Raw genomic sequence first — 25,309 nt, forward strand, 5'->3', positions numbered from 1 at the left:
ACGCAGGGTCGCTCAAATAAGAACTGCTCCAGCATCAGATGGTCTCCAGCACTGAACTTCGTCTGCCTGGTCAGCCTCCGTCACCTCGTCTCCCAGTGCCTGAAGATGTCTGAAACTAATCCCTCATTCAAAGCCCTTTTTATAAGATCTCCCTTCCACTCAAGGGAAATACCTCCCCTAGAGCAGATCATTCCACTGCAAATAGCAAGTGATTTCATTGTTGGAAAGCAAAAGATACATCTCTCCTTGCTTCCTGCTTCATACAATGGCCTGTTTTCAGTGAAAAGGAACTTCACATTTTTTTTTAAATCACCCAGTGCAAATTCAGCTTGCATGTTTAATTTCCCATTTTAACGAGCATCATGCATTTTCCAAATCTGCCTTTAGGCTATTTCCACATATACTCATTTGCACTAAATGTTATTAAGGGATTCAGTTACATGTTCCTGGAGTTGGATTAGTAGGTTAATTAGTATTAGTATTAGGTCTAATGCAGCTCAGTCAATTGGAATATCATCCTGATGCATTGACATTTATTTAATTCTGTCTGACACTCACACTCAGTCCAGAAATTAGTTTCACCACTTGCTCCCCTATTGCAGTTTAAACCCACGCTAACATGTGCATGCTAAAATGATGAGCTATCATTGAAATGCTAACATTCAGATCCCCCAGCTACTCCGACAGGACAAGCCAGTGGCAAGATCTGTTACTGATGCAGCCAATTCAGCCAACAAAAAAGTGTTATATACAGAAAGTGCTAATATGAAGCGTAGCAATTTCAAAATTTGTCCTGAAGAAAATGAGGGCAGGGATACGATAAAGGTGTCTACCGCCACGCATGTCGAAACACATGTTGAAGTTGAGAATATCCTTACTACAAGGAAAACCAGGAACAAATTCCCTCTACATGCACTGGAATAAACTATTCATCAATATTATGAGAGAGTGCAAATATAAGATAATACTGTATTTTTTGTGAAATAGTATGATCTTTGTTTTGAAAACATTATTTTTTATCGTTCAGCCAAAAATATTAAATTAAAAATCTTCAGTTGGTTTCATTTTTTTCTACAAATATTGCTTTTTTCGAATATCAATATTAGCAAAACAATCACATATGTTGGGAAAGCATGAAGTTGTCTTTCATGTGTGTATGTACTCAGTGAAGAAAAGGTTGGACAGATATAACACAACAAAATCTCTGAAATTCAGCAATCTAATTTTTAACAAGTCCACCTTAACTATGCGCTGCCTGTTGCACAGCGTCTGAACACAATGATGACATCACTGATGACATAATTGGCTACATCACAAATCACATCATGCATGACATCACTGATGTCTCTGGTTTGATTAATTGCATTTTTAAATATGACAACTCGTTTTTTACGATGACATATATATGCATTGTGACAAATTCCGAGATTTTGTCACATCGCCCCAGTTGGAGACTTCTACACGATAGTCCCCTTGTGGGTTGTACTCAGTGGGAGAATCTCATGGGAAGAGACCTCCCCTCTGGGGACAAGGAAAACATCTCAGGAGGACGCGGTATAACATCCCTCACCCTCCACCCATGCCTTATACACCCCTTCCCTTCTTAAGCCCCACTCCCATAACAAACTCTGATATTGAGAGTCAGTCAATGTACTTCTCTAATGTAGGGCCATGTACTTCTGTAACATATGTAAGATTGATGGAACCAAATGTACTGGGACGAAGATCTTTGATAGCCCTGAGAGTTTGCCTGACCCAAGTGCTGGGACGAGATCGGCCATAGGAGAAATAAGGACTGACATGACAACTACAGATACAGGTGTTGGCATTGCGCCAGGGTGGGGCCTGTTCAATAAAAGGAAAACAGAAGAAGGACTACTAGTCTTCAGCCCTCGAAAAACCCAGGCATTAAGAATCTCATCCAGAGAAGAACAAGGTGGAGTGGCAGACGCAGGCAAGCCCCTGTGGAAGTGCAGAGGAGGTCGAGCTAGAAGCGACATCCCACCAGTTCTGACACAGTGTGATGGTGCTGCCATGACCAGGTGGACCTGACTGTCTGGGGACAGTGTCGAGACTGCAGATTAAGACGGACCGAGGGAGAAGGAACGCCAGTGCTGCCATTAAGGCAGCCAATGCCAGGAAGAACCAGAGTACCACTTGATCCCAGTGGCAGGTACAAGGAAGTTCAGGAGGACCAGTAGGGATGTGAGGCAGTAGGCAAGAGGGTCTTGCATCCGAGGAACGCTTCCTCAGCCCAGTGGCATAAAGAAAGCCACTAACCACCAGTGAGGGGTCTTGGACCTGATTGTGAAGATTGATAGAATTGGTGGAGAAGGGAAAACCATTGACTACCCGACAGGGGTCTGGGACCCATTTCAGAGTCAAGAAGCGAGGCATCTTAATTGTGGCAGTACTTGGTGAGAGAGTAAGCCAAGTGGGCCAAACCGAAGAGTGAGAGAAAAGAGGGTCTTGGACCCAAATCAGAAAACAAGGTATCTTCCTCATGGTCATACTTGGCAGGAGAGTGAACCAAGTTAGCCAAACAGGAGAGATAGCGAAACTAGGGTCTGGGAGCAAAAATCAAACAGTAACATGACTCATCTTCCTCATTGCAGTACTTGGTAGAGAGGGATTGCAAGTGAATGTGATCAAAGAAGAGGAGAAGTCAGGGTCATGGACCTTTCTAACATTTGAGAACTGTTTATTTGAAGCTATTTGATACATAGACCAGGGGAAGGGAGTAATTCCCCCTGGCGGTGGTAAACTGTGATAACAAAGTAAAAGAGAGGCCTGAGGAAGGGAGTAATTTCCCCTGGTGTTATTGAACTGTGCGGCCAAGTGGAAAGCGACCCGGGGAAGGGTGTCATTCCCCATGGTTGTGTTGGACTATTAAATCAAGATACTCCTGGTAACCAAAGTTATAAAAAACTTTCTGCTACAGAGTGCTCAGAGATAGGCAGTGTCTCTGCCAAGGAGAAGTACTTGAACTTTGCCTTTTTGTGTTGGAGAACATTTTTAACCTGGTGAATGGAGCCATTCCACAAAGAAGAAGTCGAAACCTGGAAGAGAACTTTGATCCCCAGTCCAGAAGAAGGGAGTCATTCTTTTGGACCAGGAAGGTCTATTTTATTTCTAGATTAGTTTCAAGTGTAAGGGACGGAACAGGGGTTTTGACACAGGGAGGTGGATTATTGATGGAAATTACACGGAAATTGTTACTAAACTGTTAAGTGTTTTAGTTGAGGCAGGGAAAGCCCCTCTTAGAGATAGTGAAAGTTCTTTATTTTCTTGAATATATAAACAGTCTAAAAGCTGTGGACGAGAGGCCGGGCCACTCGCAGCTTGGGTGTAGGACAACGTGCAGCCGAGCCAGACCATGACAGAGGGTGGAGCCCTCAGGCCACTGGAGAAGGTGAGTGGTAGATCAGGGGAGGTCGTAACCCACAGCAGAGCTGCCACTGATAAAGAGGCACGGCGCATAGCAGGCCCAGTCCCAGTTGAGGAGGTAGTGGAGGTGAGAAAGAGCACAGCAGCTGTGCCGGCAGGCATGAGTCAGACTCCCATTCAGCAAAGCCAGCACCTAGAAGGCATGTTGATGTGACCCCAGGTGACTGATTACACACCTGCTGGGGTGCTGAAGACAGGGGCTGGGCCCATAACTACTGCTGGACACCTCGCCATCAGGTGGGAGCAGCAGCTTCAAAGCGGTCAGACTAAAGATCTGCACCTGAAGAAGAAGTTATCACCCCAAGTTCCCCTCATGCCCAAAACATATTAAAGGGAAAACAACCCTTACAGGCAAAGGACAAGAGAAGATGAAAGTGTGTAGGGAAAGAGGGCCAGGGAAGACAGAGACCCTGCCAGCAGCAGTGCAGAAGTAGGCTTGGAAGTGGGGGCACACACAACCCCCCAACAGAGGAGATGAAGGCTTCTGCAGCAAGAAAAGGGACACATAAAAAGGGATGGTGCGCTGGCCCTGAGCTAGCTCTGCACCCCAATTTATTTTTTTTTAATTTTATTTATATTTATATAGCGCGCAAGTAACCCACGGGCATTGAGGCGCTGTTACTTGCAAAAATCTTAGTTACAGGCATATAGTCATTCATAGGTACAGTATGAGTTCGACAAAGCATAGAGCTGACATTTTGGTTGGTACAGTATGTCATTACAGTTCAGTTTATGCATTAGGAATATATGAGATGTATTCGACTAGTGCAACGCATCTTATGTGAATAAGATTGTTTTCAAGGTTTTGCGGAAGGTGCTGAGGGAGGACTCGCCTCTGATTGTGGGAGGTAGGGCGTTCCAGTGCGTGGGTGCGAGATATGGGAAGCTGGATCCGCCCGCTCTGACTTTTTTTACTAACGGCACAGAGAGCATGTTAGTATATGGTGATCTGGTTGGCCTCGTAGAAGAGACGGGGTGGATCCTCTGGGAGAGGTAGTCAGGGGCAGTGAGGTGAATGCACTTGTGGGTCAGTGTCAGTGTCTTGAAGATGATTTGTTCTTTTATTGGGAGCCAGTGTGCTAGCTTTCTGACCTCCGAGATGTGTTCCCTTTTGGCAATGCCTTGGGCTGACCGGAGAGCACTATTCTGAATGATTTGCAACCTCTCTAGGTTTCTATTGGAGGTGCCTAGAAAGAGTACATTGCAATAGTCAAGCCTGGATCCAGTGATGGCTCTGGCTATGTTAGTGCAGTTCTCTTTGGAGAGAAAGGGCCTGACTGCGTTGGTAAGTTTGGCATGGTATGCAGCTGCAGAGGCAATTAAGATTAAGATTATGGCCCCAAGAAGGGTGGCAGCAGGAAGCATATTTATGCATGATTCCAATGCCTAAAATCTTGTGTGTGGAAAGGGAGGAATTGGAGAATGAAATTTGAGAAATGAGGTGGCAGAGGCCATTAAAACACTGCCCCTAAATAAAGCACCTCATCCGGATGGCTGCCTGCAATCTTTTATAAAACATTTCTGGTGAATCTAGTCCCGTAGCTCACAAAACTGTTTAAGTCCAGGTTACGGGGCAAATCACGAAAACCATGAATGAAGCAAAAGTTGTGGTGTTCCCGAAACCCCATAGACTTACAAACACATTGGTGAATAGGCTTACAACTCTCCTTCTGAAACCTATTGTGCCGGATCAGTCAGGATTCATGCCAGGGAGACAGACGCATGACCATATACGCAGGGTCTGTCACTTGATAGAAAAGACGGCCATTGTGCAGTAACCGGCCCTGTTGGTTTCGTTGAATGCAGAAAAAGCATTTGATCATGTTGAATGGACATTTCTCTATCACATATTGGAATATATGGGTTTTGGGTCTGGTTTTCTTCGGTGCTCCATGCAAATTATGAGGCCAACTCGATACGACTCGCAATTAAAGGAGTCCTATCAAAAAGCATCAAAATTAGTTGAGGTACAAAACAGGGATGTCCACTATCCCTGCTACTATATGCCATTTAATTAGAAACCTTATTAGTTAATCTCTGGACCACTGATCAAGTCAGGGGATCAGCATTTGCGGGGAGGACCAAAAAATGATGGCATTTGCTGATGACATGCTGCTGGCGGAAAAATCATTGCCTGCAATTGAAAGGGAATTAGAAGTGTTTGGTCAGGTTGCAGGAATAAGAATTAACATGCAGAAATCTGAAATCTTGAACTTATCAGTCAACCCAATCCATTGGAGTGCATAAGGACCCAGACCCAACATAAAAAAGCACAGAAAGGGATTTCCTATTTAGGGTTCACCCTCACTAAATCACATTGGGACAACTATACAGGGCCAGCTATGCTGAGCTATTACAGAAAACTAAAGCAGAGTTGCAGAGGTGGGGTCCTCTAACAGTTATTTGGTTAGGGACGGTAACAGCAATGAAGATGGTCATTTCCCCATCGATGTTGTATTATTTAGAGCTCTCCCGATCCATGTGCCGAAAATCTTTTCTAGCTCCCTTAACAAAATTATATCAGCATACATATGGCAGAACAAACCTCCCTGTGTCTCAATGAGTACCCTAATGGTGCCAAGTAACCAGGAGGGACTATGGCTCCCACACTTTCGGAACTACTATGAAGGTGCACAACTTCGGGTGGTGAGGGAACGTTTTACAGACGACACTCAAAAAGTATGGTCTTGATTGGACAAGGCAGTAGTGGGAATGCCCCAATCAGGACTGCTATGGCTGCGGAAAGCACAAAGACCTCCAAATGTGCACATCAGCAAAATAGTAGGGCTAGTAGCGAACATCTGGAACTCATTATTGGCACGAGGGACCCTGTCCACAACCCCATCCGCGTTCACACTGCAGTTCTCACCAGGGATGGAACAGGGATAGTTCATGGCATGGCGGGCCCAGGGTGTACACAATTGTGCGATTCCAAGGGCAGGAAATTATGTCATTTGACATCTATAAACAGCAGATAGGAATCTCTGAGGGGGAAAGGCTGTGCTTCTGCCAGTTACGACATTGGCTCTCTGACCCACACATTAGGGCACCCGCTACTCTGAAATTAACCCCTTTCGCGAAATGTATCACAACTCTTTTGGGATTGAGGCAAATGGTCTCCATTTTCTACACATTTCTCAGTGAAAGTCTGCTCCAAAGCCAGTGGCAGTAAACGAAGAGGTGGGAAATCTCACTGGTTAGTGCAATTACTGGGGAAAGATGGGAACATCTGTGGGGCAACATACCTAATGTAACGCAATCCATCCGATTCAGGGAAATGTGGTAAAGCATACTGCTGCAATGGCAATATACACCAATGCGTCTTCACGCAATGTATCCCTATGTATCATCTGAATGTTGGAGGGGATGCACAGCAACTGGGTTCTGGTGCCATATCTTGTGGAATGTCTGGGTATTCAGTCATTCTGGCATTTGGTAAAGTCCCAGATAAAAGAGATATTTCCAGCGTGGGAAAACGTAGATGGGAAAGTGTGATTGTGTGGCTTGTTGGATTCGGATAGTAGACTTTATCCCAACAGGCAATTACGGGGATACATGATTCTACTTATGGTGGCATGGCTTGTGGTAGCACAAATGTGGACACAGAGGTAAGCCCCGATGTAATTCAACTGGCTACAGAAGGTGTGAAACTTTGTGGTATTGGAGTAGGTAACATACACATATCTAGGAAACAGGGAGGAATGTAAGCAGAATTGGGGACCTGTGTTATCGTAGCTCCAAAGTAACTATAATGTACAATGGTGCCCATACAAGTTGAGAACTTTTGATAAAATGTAACTGTGAAGGATGCGCTCACATAATCAAAGGTTTAACTATATGTGTCTCTCTGGTGGTGGGTTAGTGGCAGGGGAGGGAGTTATTGTTCTTTATACATGTTTTGGAAAATTAATTAAAAATAAATGTAAAAAAAGAGGTCAACACAAATATTTTTAATTATTTACCCAGTAATGTCAGATTTAATGTAAATATTGATCTTGTTAGTGATGTCATCTATGATGTAATCAGTGATGTCACTGGTGATGTTATCAGTGATGTCATCTGTAATGTCATCATTCTAGTCATATGCTGCGCAACAGGGGGTGTATAGTTAAGGTGGAATTGCTTGAAATCCGATTGCTTTATTTCAGGGGTATAGTTGTGTTAAATCTGATCACCTTAACTCTCTCTTAACCAAGGTTGTTTTAACTGAATTTCTAAGGTTTTGTTGCTATGCATTATTCAAGTTAAACCTGATTACCTTTAGGCCACCGCTGACTGTACATGTTCCACCAATAGGTTTCTTTGGGGCCCACTAGCCATGGCCTTTAGCCGTGGCCATTGTACATGTTGCACCAATAGGTTTCTTTGGGGCCCACTAGCCATGGCCTTCAGCCATGGCCAGTGGCCAGGGCCTTCAGCCGTGGGCACTGTATGTGTTGCGTCGATAGATTTCTTTGGGACACACTAGCCATGACCTTCGGCACAGAGATCCATTACCCCCTGACTAGGAGATTTGTTCCCTATGGGTGTAAAATTACCTTTTTTGACCTTTCTCCCCGTTCCCACGGGATCCCCCCAATATTCACCTGATAAATGCAGCAAACTAAACATACAGAGGCATTGAACTGTCCATGCCTGCAGGATTCCCCTGGTATTCCCCTGATAATGCTTAAAAATCCCAAACTCTTCTCTATCCTCGCAGGCACTCACCAATTTCCACCCTCCTCGTTCCATGCACCCCTCACTCCCCTCAATTGCTTTTTTTGTCCCTGGCTCTCGGTTTGTGTGAAGCATTCTGTTCTCTGAGGTGTACTTGATTGAAATACGAGTGCTGAATTTCTGGATATATTGCTCAGAATTAAAAAGTCTTCCATGTCATCACAGGCACTCAACATGTGTCCCCATTCTTGTTTCTAGGTCTCCTCACTCCACTCAGTTGCTTTTTTCCCTCCCTAACCCTCTCCCATTGCCCTCTATCACTCATTGCTTTGTGTGACGCTCATTTCTTTCTGAGTACATTTTGCAGCATTTCCAATGTAATCTCTTCAGATTAACACAGTCTTCCCCTGATAAACCACACATTTTCTCTGCATAACTGTCTCTCCAACTCACACCCAAATCCCCAACTTCACATGGTGTCTTCTTTCCCACTCCCAATTTCTAACCTGGTTGGTATTTATATAGCGCCTATGGCCAGCCCATCAAAGTGCTGTTGTTCAAAACAGTAGTAGTGACTACATAAGCAGAAGAGTTGTGAATCACTTTCTGCAGTCGAGAACATTATTAGACTCTGTAAGGTCATGGGGAAGTTCATTCCAAAGTTTGATACCATCCTTTTTCCTCCTCCAAATTGTGTTGTAAGTAGCTTGAGGCTTCTCCTGGTAATATCACTTACATCGAGAAAAATATATGGCATTTTTTCATTTCTGAAAAGACTCTCAGCCTCTCTGCTGAAAAAAACAGCAAGACTGATTTATTTCAAGGTTTTAAGGAACAGGGGGCACCCCCATGTCTCTATCAAATGTTTTAAAAACTACTTGATGGATTTATCCCAAACCAGTCAAGGAAATCAAGTTAATGCTTTGTGCCAAAAATGTTTCTTATTTGGTCCAAATCTGTCCAGCAGTTTTCGTTTTCGAGCTACGGATGTTCAAAAACTGCACTTTTTCTCTATCGGAAAATGAATGGGAGTAGGCTGTAAACTGCATTTCTATGTTTTCTTAATAACCTTTTACATTTTTTACGAATTGTTCCCAAAATGTCCAGTTTGGGGGGGTCCCTTACAAGACTTTTAATTTAGAAAATTCCATCCAAATCCACCCAGCATGTCAAAAGTTATTAGCCTTTCTCAGCCTCTCTGCAACAAAGCACCAAGAACGATATCAAGATTTTAAGGTCAAAGGGTCGCCCTGTTCTGTGTCAAAAACTTTAAAAACTACTTGATGGATTTACCTCAAACCAATCATGGAAATTGGGTCAATGCTTTATGCTCAAATCGTTTCTTATCGGTCCAAATCTGCCCAGTGCTTTTGATGCTGCGGCTATTCAAAAACTGCACTTTTTCTCTTTGTGAAAATGAATGGGCTGAAAACTGTGGTGTTTTGTTTCCTTTACAACTTTTTCATTTTATAACATATTGTTCCCAAAGTGTTGTAGGGAGCCCTTGACAAACTTTATGTTTTGCAAGTTTTATCCAAATCCAGCTACCAAATCAAACATTATTAACAATAGAATTCTGGGAACAAATGGCTGCCTTTTCATTTCTGAAAAACCTCTCTGCTGCATTCTGGGGCACATATGTAGCTATAGTTTTGGGAGAAGGGGGCAACCCGTTCTCCATCAAATATTTTGACAACTACTGGATGTTATAACCCCAGGCCCCATCCAGAAATTGAGTCAACGCTTCATGCCCAAGTTGTTTCGTACTTGGTCCAATTCCGTCCAGCAGTTTTATAATTGAATTGTTTATTGTTGTATTTGAAAAAGTGACAGCATCAGTTCCGGTTTAAAAAAACGATGTAATAGAGTTGTTAATATTCATATTTGAAAAACGATATTTGGAGAACTGTGAATAGAGTACCAATTATATTCTACAAATCATCATGAGAATTTTGTGATAAGAGATAGTGCTATACATGAAGGTTTGAGAGCAGTTGGAAATGTGATGAAGAATAGTCTAAAGATTGTTTTAAGTATTGCGTACCTCCCTTTTTCAATGTTTTTGTGAATTTAATAATCATATGCCATGTGAAAACCGACATTTCTGGTAAAATTGTACCAATAACAATTCAGACTTTTTTAAAAAATAATAATGTAGGTGATTTATCATTTCATGAAATGTGAATGAATATACACATAACAATAATGTTAAATAAAGGTGGATCTAGACAAAGTATAGTTGCCAGACCAAATAAAGGTAGGCAATGAGAGACCTTCACTAGCCTCTACATGCATTGCCATTATCACCAGGCCAGGCAAAGGCAAGGTTGCTCTGAGGTAATTATTGATCAAGTGGAATTTCAAAGTGCCAAACCGAAGTTGATTTCGATAGCCGTCCCTCAGTCGATTACTAGTTGGGAGTACCCTTATCCTAGATAATATTATTTTCGTGTTTTGCATCATTTATCATTCAGTATGAATTATACATGTAAGAGCCAAAGCTCCCGATCACTAACTATGTAAGCAAAAGATAACATTTATATAGTCAAGTTCACACAATGTGTGAGAGCTTCTCAGGCCACCACAAATGTACCTTTCAAAGACTTTTTTTTAAAAAAAATAAAGATTGTATATGTTTTATGGAAATAACATGTTAAGATGCTGCAATGGGAAGATGTGCAATCTGTTGGACCATCTTATCAAATATTAAGTTGTCTCCAAGAAAGGTATTAAAACTTGTGTTTTGAACATTTGAAAACTGACCTAAGATAGCATAAAATGTTACCTTGCACAAGACTTCACCATCTAACACTCACGGGAAGACTTTTTTCAGCAAAGGGCAAACTACAAAAAAGGATATGCACTGGATCATTATGAGCTCAAAGAGATTCAGTTAGAATGTCAATGCAGTCTCAAATGATAGTAAACTGAGAAAATAGCGCTGCACCCAAAGAAAGAAAAGGATGTAGTGAGTTGAAACACTGACAGACAGCAAGAATGTTACGTTTAAGTCAAATTAAATAGCTATAGCTATAGGGCCACTATAGAGACATCAATAAGCATTCAAAATTGGCATAATGCATATGGGGCAATACCTTTGTGACACCCAATTCCCCCCTCAGGTTCAATTATAGGTAGGTGGAAAGGACTGGGGCGGATCTGGTCTGTGGGCAGCTTACCCTATTTAAGCCTGAAGATCCCATGAGAACACCATTTTCAGGATGACCACCGTCATCAACAAAGTAGACTGTCTGAAAGGGGCTTGCTTGCGTAGTTCTTGTATCTCCTTCTCAGTCCTTCCCTGCAGTGTACACAGGTCTGGAAACTACACCGTTCAAAATTAGCCCCTCAGATGCTGATTAAAGTCCTCTGCTAGCAGTAGCTGAAATTCATACAAGACCGTTGTCTTCCTTGATGGTCACTGGCTTCACCAGGGATGAGACCTTCAGTTCAGCAAAATATACGATTGGCTGTCAGGCCCAGCCTTGGGTCTCTTTTCCACCTCAGGTTTTCCTGACACCTCAGCTGGACCTTCCATCCTTGTCACCACACCATTTTCTGGTACCTCATCCAATCATTGGCTCCTCCCCTTCAAATTGGGGAATCATCCCTAACCCAGTACCATTCCTTCTGTGTTTGCTCCTGTTTATGTATTCCGCCACTTCCTAAAGTACTTTGCCTCCCTCTGGTGTTCCTTCACTAGTCCTCTCACCTCCTCTAAATAATATCCTTCCCTTCAACTAATTCTGCCTCCTGATGTAAAGCCACTACCTTCCGCCTTCTTTATGACTTCTTCCATCTCCTAATTTCCCTACCACCTTTCCCACCTGATATTGCATGCATCCTATCTGCTGTGCTCTAACTTCATCTGTCAAATCGCCCAACTTTTTATTCAATTCTTCAATGTCCTCCAACTTGCCACCTCCTCCTTAAACTATCCAAAGTCCTCCTTAAAGTCTCTATACCCCTGTGACAGCTCTTCAATCTCTTCTGTAGGTCCACAACCTCCGATACTTTCCCTGCTTCCTCCTTAACTCGATCAACCGCCTCCAACAATTCCCCTCCACCCTTCTCCTTCTAGCCAGATGGTAATCTCTCATCTAATCCTTTCTTCCCTTCAACTTTCCACAACTGTCCTCATGCTATGCCCTTCAATCCTTTTCTCCCTCTTAGCACAACCAACCTCTCTAAGAGGTTGCCAGCTCTCCGCCACACTCTTTGCCTCAAATCCTTTCTTATCTGCTTCATACTGTTGTTGCCTCTCATTCAGCAATAATCTCCAAAGCATCTGTGCTCCTCTTCAACAACCCCCAAACAGATTGGTTGTGGCCATTTCCTTCCTCTGCCAATATAGTGGACGGGCTTTGTAAGACAGAGGGTATAGAAGGAGGGGCATTCATCTTGGTTTTCAATAGTCTGTCCTACTACTCCCTGTCTTTCTGCTACACTGCCTGCAGGTCTTACTCCCTGTCTGTTGCTGGAAGGTCTTCTCCCTCTTAAGACGGTTTGGCCGTTCCATGTTTTCAGCAGCTCATTCTGAATTTTATAAACTCCTTTGGAGAGGGAAAGATGCTGCAATATTGTTGTCTCCTCTTTGTTTTAAGAAGGGGAAAGGGCACCCTTTCCAACAACTTGTGAGCAAGGGGGTGGGCAATCGGCATATGCTATATTTCCTGGTGTTCGAAAAGCATCTTCATTGGTTGGCCGGCTCTTTTCCCCCAGCCTCCCGTCCCTGTAACAGTTAGTGTGTTTTTTTTTGTAAAGTCTGAGTTTTCTTTAGCAAACTGGGGGCATTATGGGTATTCCACTTCTGCTTCACGGGAAAACCCTGGGCAATCTCTGCTGGGTAAGTACTCCTGGGTATTTATTGGCTTTCTGAGGCTATGCTGTGCATACCTCATGATGTTCTCTCTCATTCATTCTTAGCTGCTTTAACTGATCAAATCCAGGTTTTGACTTCAATCCGGTGGAGAATTCTGAGAGTGGTTGTGTTCTCTTCTAATCTTTCCCCTAATGGCCTGGCTAACTAAGGGTGGAGTTCTCTTATGTGGAGTGGCTGTAATCTCGGGAGGCCTGTGACTGAATCCTGCTGGTGTCCAGTCATTTGGTCGAATTAAAACTGGTCGAATGACATTTGGTCGACGCAATTTGGTCGAAAACCAAATGGTTGAATTTTTTTTTTTAATTATATATTTATTTTTCGGGTTTTCGTTTTTTAAAAAAAGGTTTCGACCATTTGGTTCGACCAAATGTCTGGTAACCAATCCTGCTATGTGGTGGAGGCACAGTGGGGTGTCCCAGGGGATCACCCGTGTGCCTCTTCATAGGTCTCTATTCCAATGTGTAGGAGGTCCAGGGCCCCTAGAACCATATTCCTGTCCGCCACTAGCACCGAGCAGGGATCTTGGTTACAGGCTTTACTGAGGGCCTGGGGGCACCAGAGCAACATTTCAGTTTCCTTTTATTAACAAGTTTTTCAATGGCGGAAAGAGTGCAGTTTATCTGGCTTTTTTGGACTTGTGGGCCACATTTGTCTATGTAAGTAGAGACAATTGAGGTTCGTTACGAGTTTGGTTTCGCAGGAAAAAGTTGAGGTAATACCGTTTACCTAAATTTTTCCTGCACCGCCAAATTACAAGTTGGCCGGAATTACTGCCACTGGTATTACTGGATGGTAATACCAGCGATTTTTTTGAGGTAAAGTGGAGGAGTTACCTCCTGGAGGAGTTACCTCTTGGTAACTCCTCCACTTTACCTGCAAAAATCGTCAATGGGTATGTACACTGGCAAACCATCACCTGTAATTAGGAGGTAATACCGCGAGTGGAAATACCGCCTGACCAAGTGGTAGTATCAGTAATTCCGTTTGCCGGTATTCCGGCAGGTTTCCCGCCGGAATACTGGCAAACTCGTAATGAGCCTCAATAGTTGGAAAATTATAAAAAACATGTACTTAGATAAAGCTTTTGTGGTCCTTTTGCTCGAGCTCCGCAGAGAAACATCAGGCAATGGTAAGGACGGTTTCAGGGACACGTGAGCTCATCCTTTGTGTGTACACAAGGAGTACGAAAAGATTGTTTAGTGGCACCTTTTTTAATTAATATATAGAACTATATTGATACATTACACTTGTCAGACATAGAGCAACATTCACAACACAGGGAGAATGTTTTATACAGTCCTATAACCTTACACCTGCAGAAAGAATGGCTATCAAGTCTGCAAGCAGCCACCGGAGTATCACAATCAAATTATCAGACAAAGGGGAAGCTATTGTCATAATGAATACCAGTGCTGGAAGACCACAGGCAATTCTCCGACACAAGGTATTACACAAATGTGCCGGGATACCCAACCAAATGATTTAAAAGGGAACTTCACAAGATCATAGACACTGCCGAGTGACATCAAGGAGCACATCCGGGGCCTGGTACCAGATGCCTGTTACATTATACATGTTCACCAAGATAAACAAAGAACACCACCCTGAACGCCCAGTCATCTCTGTATCAGGCATGCTCACTAAAACCATCTGTGGCTGGGATAACAACATCTTGAAGCCACCCATAAGAAAGGCCTTTAGATGTATCCCTGACATCACTGATGAACTAAATAAATCAGATGCTTTGTGTAACCCCCTCTCCATAAAGGGGGATTCTTTACTACATAATGTGTATATTTTCATTATTCATGAAGAGAATTAAGCTTAACAGAGTTTTTTTTAAAGCAATGGTATAGCCGGGCTTCCTTCGGCTGTACCTAATGGAGAGACTCCTGTGGCTTAAGAGATGCGTGTCTGACTTTCAAGAGAAAATAAACAAAGTGATGCTGTATAAGGCTCCGGAAAGGTGCACTGTTACAACGGTTATCCTGATCCTACGACCATGAACGGTGTGCTGCTCTGGGTATAGAAGCCCCCCTTTGCACTGCATGCCCTGTTCATGCTGAACAGACACCTGGTTGCCCCTGCAAGGGGCCACCCCTTGTGGTGCTCCCTGTGCTTGCAGTAGTACTGCTCTTTTCACTTCTGCAGGTCCAATCTTCCTGCTTGCCCCACCCCAATCCAGTTCTTTTCCTGTGCTGCTCCGCTCATGTCGCCCAGCATTTGCTTCATAAGTCGGTCTAACGCTGGCAATCTTCACCTTGACCACACTGCACTAGTGGCCCAGGACTTGCTTGAGACCAAGTAGGTTGGGCTTCACTGCCCCTTTTGGATTGGTACCAAGCCTCATATACACATGGTCTTACCTCTTTGTGTAATGGCTTAGCAGGCTGAATGCAATGCTCTAGAGGGTTGCCCAGAGCACTGCCAGAGGTTAGATTAATGCTAAACCTTCCAGCCATCACTTCTTTTATTTTGCTACAGGCTGTTGTACAGTAAGGCTTCTTAAGAGTTCCTTTTTAGCTGTATGTTCATATGTATGTTTATGTATTTGTATATATAGCTGCTTGGATACGGTATATTTATATGTATATATTTATATAAGGATAGTTGGATTTGGCATAAATAAGGACATGTGTTAAGGCTTCGTTTTGTGTCTTCTCTTTGTATACAAAAGAGCTAACATGTTGGTGTACTGGGTAATGCTTTGCACACATTCTATCTCGGATAAAGCAGGAGACTGAATTCTAAATCACAACTAATTAAGTAGTACAATAGAACAAAGCCGTTTGTGTTCTTATTGTATTGTTATCCTGTGTAACACACTGCCTTTATAGTGTCCTCATTGACTTACAGCATACCTGACGGACGGCGGCACCAGAACTGCAACCAGACCCGACCTTGATTAACTTGCCAAACGGCTTCAATTGAACATTTTCTGGGGCGACATACCCCCTGACCACCATTATCCAACTTGCCTTGAGAAGGACCCTATGGGATCGAAATACGTGTCGGCTGACCACGCTCTAGACCCTGCGTCTACACTTTGAAGAATAAAGAAACACACTCTGAAACACTGCATCCAGGGTGAGAATCTTTTTTAACTATAAGATGCACCAAAAAGACGTCCTTTTGCAAGTTAACCAGAACTTTCTGCTATTCCCTTACAAGAGGTGTTGGATTCACGTCTTCCCACCTATAACCTTGCACAGAACTAGCGAGACCATCAGACCAAACACCGAGCTCAGCACATGAGTGTTTATTTCTAGAGCTCACCCTCTCCCTTTTTCTCTTCTCATATTGTATGTATCTGCATTTAAGGGGGGGTGGGACCCTTTTCTCCCACCTTGACCTATCGTCCTGCTTCCATGAATTCCTGCAGCTACCCTTCATCCTACCAGGGCACAATCCATGTGTGTTCCTCAGTCATCAGGAACAGTGGTGTCAAGAGAGACATGTAAGAGTTGAAGCAAGCTGATAAGAATAGATCAGAACAGCCTGTGTCGTGCATTGCCTTTCCACACTTGCCTGTAGCTCCACATGCAGGCGACTATTCCCCCTCTACGTGTAGGCCCTCTCCCAAGTCGTAAATTACTAGCAACCACTCTACACAAAGAATCCCCACATCTGTGGCATTGAGTTGTGTAAGAATGCTCTTACACATTAGGACACTATTGCAAAGTGCATAGAATTCACCTTGACTCACAACTATTTTCACATTTCATACTGACACGTCACCAAACGATGAGGACGACCATGGATTCTCAGATGGCAACTCTGTATGCAAATATATTCATGAAACAAGTGGAGAGTGATTTGCTTGCCATCTAAGGCTGCAAACAATTAAGGTAACTGTGTACATTGATGATGTTCTCCTGATTTGTGGAACAAAGCTTCCTAAACCTTCACAGAGGATTATCGACCTCAAACTCTCCGACTGTCCTGAAAATGTACATTTACTCGACACCACCTCAGCAATTGCCTCCATTGTGCATTGCAATGCATTCCCAACTCAATACTGCCTGCACACTGCGAGCCAACATATATCGGCACCTGAGTATTTCCTTTACAATCTAGCTAACACATCTGACTGCAGTGCACATATTAGTTTCACCTCATGCCAATAAGGCACAGCTGTTGCCAGGTGTGGCAAATCACTACCTTTTAGTGACTTTCAATGTAGTTTCTAATCAACCATGAGCAAATTAATACACGTATCAAGCAGCAATGACCTTGCAGTTATCTTAAAAGCAGTCAAATACCAGTAAGAGGCAACTGTAAAAGTATGTCAACACTAGTCAGAAAACTCAATATTGTACTCAAATGAACTTGCCGAAATGATGCTCGCTTCACGTGGACCACAAAACATACACTTTGAATTCACTTACCAAGTGGCTTCAGAATCAAGAACATGAATAGGATCTAACTGCTTCAATGGAAAAGGGATCTCTTCTACAGCTCCTTCACACTACTGTCATTGACTTTGATGGCATGTCAACTGGCTCCAGGGATGAGGGTGGCAGTGTGTCAATCATCTTCATATTTACATGCACGCATGAAATCATACCCCCACACAGCGTATCCCAATTATTCAGTGATTGAGAGAAGCACTATGAGGGTGTGACTGCTTGTGTGCATGTACATATAAATCTGTGTGTCTGCGCTAAATAGTGTTCGGTTGCGCGTCACGTGTATGATAGAGAGTGAGGCTTATTGGATGCATGACTGCATATGTCTTTATGAATGTTTGTATCTGCGTGAGTGAAGCATGCACCTGAGCGCCATGTGAATGAATGAATCACAACACTTAACTCGAGCAGATCTGCATATTCATATCTACATGCACACAAGCAGTCACACACCCCATACAGCTTCTATAAAACATCCAATGATTTAGGTAAGCTATATGAGGGCATGGCTGCTTGTGTGAATGTGTATATCTACGTGAGTGAAGTGCTTGTGTGAATGTGTATATCTGGGTGAGTGAGGTGTTCTGGAGAGTGCCATGTGTATGATTGAGAGACGCTGTATGGGTGCCTGACTGCTTGTGTGCATGTGTCTATATGAATGTTTGTATCTGAGTGAAGTGCCGTTCTGGTTGCCATGGGAATACATCATTCAAACAGCACCCACAAGAACACTTACTCAGACAAAAACACATATTCATATATGCATGCAATCAAGCAGCCAGACCCCATACAGTTTCTGTCAATCATTCAATGCTTTAGAGAAACTGAATGGAGGTTTGAGTGCTTGTATGTATGTATATATGAATGTGTGTATCTGTGTGAGTGAAGTGTCCCGGTGGGTGTCATGTGAATCAATGAGAGAGTATGGTGTGTGATTCCTTGTGTATATGCGCAGGTGTATATGAATGTGTGTGAGTGTGTGGGCTCAGGTTTGGAGGTGGCATTAGTGCAGGGCAATACCAATATGTTCTTGCTGATGATGTGCATGCAACCAGTAAACATCTTTTCTTTGGTATTGCCTTGCACCAATGCCCCCTCTAAGCCCCGCCCCCACAAACATACACATTCTCACACACACACACACACACACACACAAGCAATCACACACCCATACAGCCAAAGTACTTTACTCAAACAGATACATACATTCCTATATATACGTGATTGAAGTGATCTGGTGGGTGGCATGTGAATTATTGAGAGAGGCTGTATGGGTGTGTGAATACTTGTGTGCATAATGTGTGGGTATGTGGGCTCAGACGTCGAGGGGGCATTGGTGCAGGGCAATACCAAGGTAAGAAAACATGCCAGGATGGCTGCATGCTGTGCATGCAGTCAGCAAGAACATGTTTTTCTACTATGGCATGGTATTATTTCTGTACATCTATGATAAAGTAAGCCTGATGAGTGCTATTACGTGGCTAGACTGGCCTATCGTGGTGCAGCCAGTCCAACTATGATTGGTAAAGCCATGTACGTGAATAGACTGTCTTACATTGTTGAAGCCAATTTGGATTTTTTTTTTTTTTTTACTTTTTATTTTGGCATGTCATTTTTTATGGCAAGCCAACAGGAGAATATTCTTACAAGGGGATACTGGCATTATGCGCAAAGCAAACACGTGTATGTTTTTATATGAGAATACAGACATATATTGGTGCTGGGTTCATGGAAATGTATCGGTACAGCCATCATCAAAATATTTTTTATACTGACATATATTTTGGGGATATGGCATCATGAAAGTTATTTGGGGAAAGGCTTCCATGCACTTTTTTGGTGACTTGATTCTATGGGATTTTCCCATGAGTTGACCTACAAAACTGATTACAGGCTGTCTGTTTTTTTTCCACCATTTTAACCCATTATTCAAAAAATGTCTTGGGGAAGGAGAGTGGACCCAGCAAGTCTCCCATGGTTGATTCAAACTTCCGTGCTGCGCCCAGTCACTCACTCAGATTTGTGAGTGAGAAATATTCAGCCTGTCCAATCCAAAAATTCTCCAGCCGCGACTGTAGACAACTACGGCACTTGCTTGGTGTCCATCTATTGCATCAGTTTACCATGGCCCATATGGCATAACAGTACACTTAAATCACTGTGCAACTGTTAGCATGCAATCTAAGAGCACTTCAGATGGTTTCAAAGGATGAATTGTCATACAACCATATTAGTGCTATTAGCGCACCATCGCACATGCGCTCCTAACGACACTTGTGCAATCAAACCAAATAGCTTGCAACTGCAAGCCAAGCAGCAGGGAACTTAAACGCTAGAAATCTGCCACTATTTAATGGTACGTTACGCACGTTCATAAATGACCATCTCGGTCCGAAATATGATGGAACATCTTTCTTGACTCAAGCAACCATCAGGTGCCAGTTTTTGCAGCCACATTTCCTTCAGCTAAATTAGTGCAAAACCCTGTCAATGAAAATGGCTCTCAAGTGTTGGTTTATCCAGTGTGCCTTTGTTTCTTGCTCCTGTTAGGGTCATATAATCCGGGGGTGATTCAAGAAAGCATTCCTCGCTTCGCTTCCCGAAATTAATTATGTATGTGTTATCGGCCGGGTTAAGCAACACTGCATCTTGAATTCTGGATGGGCACTGGCACATGGCATCTGTTTCATTCACTGCAGTTAAGAGAGTTGCTGTTGGAGAGGGTATTCATGAAATGGCACCTACTCAGGAGTGTGAGAAACCAGAATGTGTCTCACCCACTAGTCCCCGGGGATCTGTCATCCAGGTGGCCAGGACACGGCCATCGCTTTTGGATCCAGTTCCTGGGGGTAGACCAGTGCAGGAGGATCACCTGGGTGAGGGGTCTTCGGGGAGTTTGAGTGGGACGCTGGATGCTGAGACACAGTATCCTCTTCCCTATAACACCTTTCCCCATCCTTCCAGGTAGGATATTTAGTAACTCTACCCCCCCTTTTAAAACACAAACACTTTCACATGGACAGTCCGCTATGAGAGAAAACAGACTAACACCCGAGCAGTATACCTGACTTGTCCCAATACAATGGTCAAGCAATTACTGACCATCACACACACCTGACTTCCATTAAGCTTCCCCACAAGGATAAAACACAGAGCACGAGAGCACACTCTGAGTGAGGCAAAGCACACAAGGAAACAGCATATTCGAGATGGCAGCTGAACGAGAGAAGAAAGGCAGCAAAACAGAAGGGGATCACAAGGAGGGAAGTTCCCTTGACCTTTTTGACAAGGATCCATTAGTTTCCAGAAACCTCGAGAATAGAAAGCGTAAGACCAGGAAACCAGGTTGAAGAATCATACAGTGTGTCAAGGTGGGGAGAAGCTCTAGCTGCTGTGGTACTGTCCTTGGCTCCAAGAACAAAGCAGGGTCAGTGAAATCAACACAGCCTGTGAATTAGGGAGACCGATACATGACCGGTCTGTGTTGAAGCCAAGGTTGCAAGCAGCAACATTGTGTGGCGAGCGCTGGAACGAACATTGTTAAAACTTGTGTGATAAGAGACATAAGAAAAGTTGAGCTACTGATGAGTGACTGAACTTTAAAAGCGAGATACAATACCTTTGACAGAGTGGTCCAGCACCATGTAGGTTCGCATTCAAAGGTCTCTGTAAGGTATCCAGTTGAGAAGTGGCAAAAGTAAAAGGGAGAAAAACCTTATATGAAGAAGAGAACAAGTAATTGTGAATCAAAATAGTCCTGTGATGGGTTAAGCAAAATCCTGCGCGCAGTTGAAAGTCTTCAATTTTGATGAGGTAGAGAAAGTATGGAAAAGTAGATTAATTTGAACCGAGCCCAGCGGAGGGAGACCAATTGAAGGTTTTGTGTTAAAGTGGTCCTGAGCCTGGCGGAGGAGGACTCGGGGTGAAAAGTAAATCAACGAGAAGTTGTATATGTGAAATCCTAAGAAGAAAGGAACTTTAATATTTGTTGTGTTGCATTAGGCCCTCTGAAATAAGAGACTTTGGCCTTCATTCCGAGTAGGGTGGTAAGGGATACCGGGCACCAGTAAGGAGACCGGTGCCGATAATCCCTTACCGCCCTACTACGAGGTCCCTTAGCGGGTCCCTTCCTTAATGCCTGGTCTGACCTGGCGTTATGGACGGGACCTGTTAAGGGACCTGGACACACATAACAGGTTTGACATACACCAGCCCGTTATTTACGCCCTCGCCATTCCCATTGAGCCCTATGGGGGATCAAATGGGAATGGGGAATGGTTTGGTGAATGGGGACTTACCAGTCCCACCAAGGTCTGACTAGACCGGTAAGTCCCCATTGCACCAAACCGGACACGGTACCATTATTGGTGGCAGTCATGGCGCAAATAGCGCCATGACTACCACCAAACTTGGAATGAGGGCCTTTGAATGGCAAAGAGACTTTGGCACAGAAGGCCCTGCTGTTGAAATTTTGAACTGCTTCTTTGTGGCAGAGAGTGTGATAAGCTTGAGTGTGCCACCTCGTCCCTTGCTGAAAATTTGGGGAAGGGAAGCCAACGGTTTGAATATCCTGAGATATCATTTTGTGAACACTTTTCTTTTGCCCAACATTGTTTTCCATGCTATTTGTATTCATAAGTAAGGATTGGCAATAGGTTTATTAGTATAGGCCCTTTTATTTTGACAAGCCACTACTAGGACTGCGTTATTATTACTTGATGGTGGTAGCTTGCTCACATCTTTATATTTATGATTAGATAGGTGTTTTTCAAACACAAATTGAAGTTCAATAAACACCCTTGAACTCTGATCACTTGTGTCTGTCTTACTGTTTGATACCATGCCTTCCATACAGCAGCCACCTAAACAGAAGCCCCCCTTTTCTATTTTTTCACTGTTGACGTCAGCTGTAATGCCACACCTCTGCATCCTAGGGACACCCACATAAGGACTAAGGCTGCAAACTAGTACATGCAAGTTATGCAAGTTTGGAAAAGATTTTACACACGCTTTCTGTGTTTGGCGCAAATCTATTTCAGCGAGGGCCAAATACTAAGCAATACTAAAAACGACCAAATTTAACAAAAATAAAATAATAGGCTCATTTAATTATGTCCGTGACGCACTCTGAGGGATTCTGATAATTTCCCCTCTGACATGGGAACCCGGATGGTGCCCAGATTATCTGCCTTTTGTCCAGCCTGACCAAAACATTTGCATTAATGGGTGCTGCCATGTACGTGCCTGGTGGCCGTCAATATAATGAAACCCTATGAATTCTCTCTGCTTTTTTCAGGTTTAAAAGGCAGGCTGAAATCCATGCAGAATCAAGGTGTGTGCTCCCTCAGGACAATTCTCCTGGAGCGTGAAAATGCAAAAAGCATATATTTCCCACTCCACCCCTACTGCTCCCCCTCAAACTCCCCACTCCTTCAAGGTAAACTTAACAAACGTGGCACGGAATGAAAAAAAAACATGGCAAGTGCTTGTCTCTGCATGTTTTGTCCAAGTCTTGGCACATTGCAGCTCTTTTAAAATGCAGCTATAACTGTGCTAAACTACGGTAAAAATAAATATGGGCACATGCATTGCTTATGCATTGCAGGCTCTGGCGTGGCTGACCTCTTTCCTCTCAAATCGACCCTCCCAGGTCCAACTGGGGTCTTTCCTCTCTGACATCTTTTTCTCTACCTGTGGTGTCCCCCAGGGATCTAACCTCTCTCCCTGGCTGTTCAACCAGTATCTGGCACTTCTCGGCCACCGCATCGCCGCTCTCTGCCCCTAATTTCAGTGCTATGCGGATGATACCCAGCTCATTTTCAGGCTACCCTCGGCCTCCTCTTCTCCTTCCCTCATCTCTGGCTGTCTTTCTGCTATCCAGGAATGGTGTGCCGCCAACGACCTCTGCCTTAATGCCAGTAAGACCGAGATTCTACTCATCGGCACACCCACTCCCTCCTTCCCTGCAGCTCTCTGGCCGGCCTCTCTTGGCCCTCTTCCTGCTCCTACCTGCAAGGCAAAAAACCTCGGGGTCATCTTCCACTCCACACTCTCCTTCTCTCCTCACATATCCGACGTCTCTAAGAAGTCAAACTACCAGCTACACCTCCTCAGAGGTATCCTTCCTTTCCTCTCCTTCGCCCAGAAGCTCACTGTCTCTAGAGCCCTGGTTCTCTCGAAGCTGGACTACTGTAACAGCCTCTATCTAAATCTGCCCGCCTCTACTCTCTGCCCTTTGCAACTCATCCAGAACAGGACTGCGAGTCTTGTCCTTGGCCTCAAGCCCAGGGACCGTATTTCTCCAGGACTGAAATCACTACACTGGCTCCCAGTGACCTCGAGGATCAAGTCCCAAACCCTCTGCATTGTCTACAAGGCTGTCTGGGGCCTTGGGCCAAAATACCTTCAACTCTCTCTCTAAATATCTTCCTTCTCGAGCTCTTCGCTCATCCGCCTCCAACTCCCTCAGGGTCAGCCGCTTCTCCAAACAACGAGTTGGGGGCAGATCTCTTCCCACTGCAGGGGCCTCCCTCTGGAACAGCCTTCCTGCCTCCCTGAAACTTGAGGAGCACCATCTCCGGTTCCGGAAGCACCTCAAAACCTTCCTCTTTGCCTCTGCTTTCTTTCCCACTCTCCCCTGCTAATACTACTGAAACTGCACTGAATCTGCAACTGGGCCACTCACCGTTTTTGGTCCTTGGCACAGCCACTCTCCCCTGCACTGCCTCCCCAGCAACCCCTGCACTGCGGGACTGTGTCTGTATCCCTACAGCCCCCCTTCCCAGCACTTGTCTGCACTTACCTCGCACTTGCCACCAGCTGGCCCTTGTTTTTTATCCTGTATGCTGTATGCTAATAACCCTGTACTGCACTTTCCCCTCTCCCTTTCCCCCATGCACTTTTCCCTTCCCCTCTACCCTTGCACTTGAGCGATCTGAATGACACCTGGCCTAGTAGGATCGTTGTCTGTCTCCCCTTGTTTCCCCCCCGCCTCGTCGCGCCTTGAAACACTTGTGGATAGGCGCGTTACAAATGCCATATCATATCATATCATATGTCAAATAGATGGGCACTATCTAAAATACCTTTTTAAGAATAGTTCTTGGATTCACAAAATGCACTTCAGTGTGTGAATTGAAGCAGAGTTTAACAGAAATAAAACGCATTGACTAACACCCAATGTGATCTTAGATAATGCACTGTGAGAAATCCATAAACAGCCTAGAAGAATTAAGCTTTCTTGGTAAGCCCATCTTGTAGAATTAATTGGCAGGATTTGCCTGAATTAAAGATGGGCCAATAGGGGTCAGATCCTTAGCCGGGTTAAAGCCACATTGATTGATGAAATGAGATGCGAGATTGCTTTGAGATTGAATGCAATACTGGCAGTCTATGTGGAAGCTGGTTAGTTAGCAATGATGAAGTCGCATTATCTACTCCTCCTTAGGGACATAAGGTTCCCCGAGCGGCATGGAGGCCCACTTGCGAATTGAGGGATTTTTGCGAGGGCCTCTCCATGAGGCCCCAGGCATTCTCTTGTCCCAAGCCAATACTTAGGGAGGCACAACTCTGGTCACAATGTTTAGTCTAAATCACATACCACCAGGCTCGGACTGGCCTATAGGGCAATAGGCCCATGGTCGAACCAAAAACACAAAATGCTGGTGTGGGCCAGTTTTTTGGGTCAAAGTGGGACACTGTTTTGGCCAATTTTGTCTAGTTTGATGAGTTAATTCACTATGAGGTTTGTAGTTTTGACCACTGTTGCTGAATAAATATTTGGTAAAAAGCACAATTTGCATCACACTGTATCAAAAAAATCCCCCTTGGTTACTGTTCAAATAGTGTCACAAAAAGAATAAATAGCCATTTGCAACTGTGGGCCACTTTTCTGTTGGTGAATGAGACAATT

The sequence above is a fragment of the Ambystoma mexicanum genome, chromosome 9 (assembly GCF_040938575.1).
Source record: "Ambystoma mexicanum isolate Mex_15411 chromosome 9, UKY_AmexF1_1, whole genome shotgun sequence".
Lineage (NCBI taxonomy): Eukaryota > Metazoa > Chordata > Amphibia > Caudata > Ambystomatidae > Ambystoma > Ambystoma mexicanum.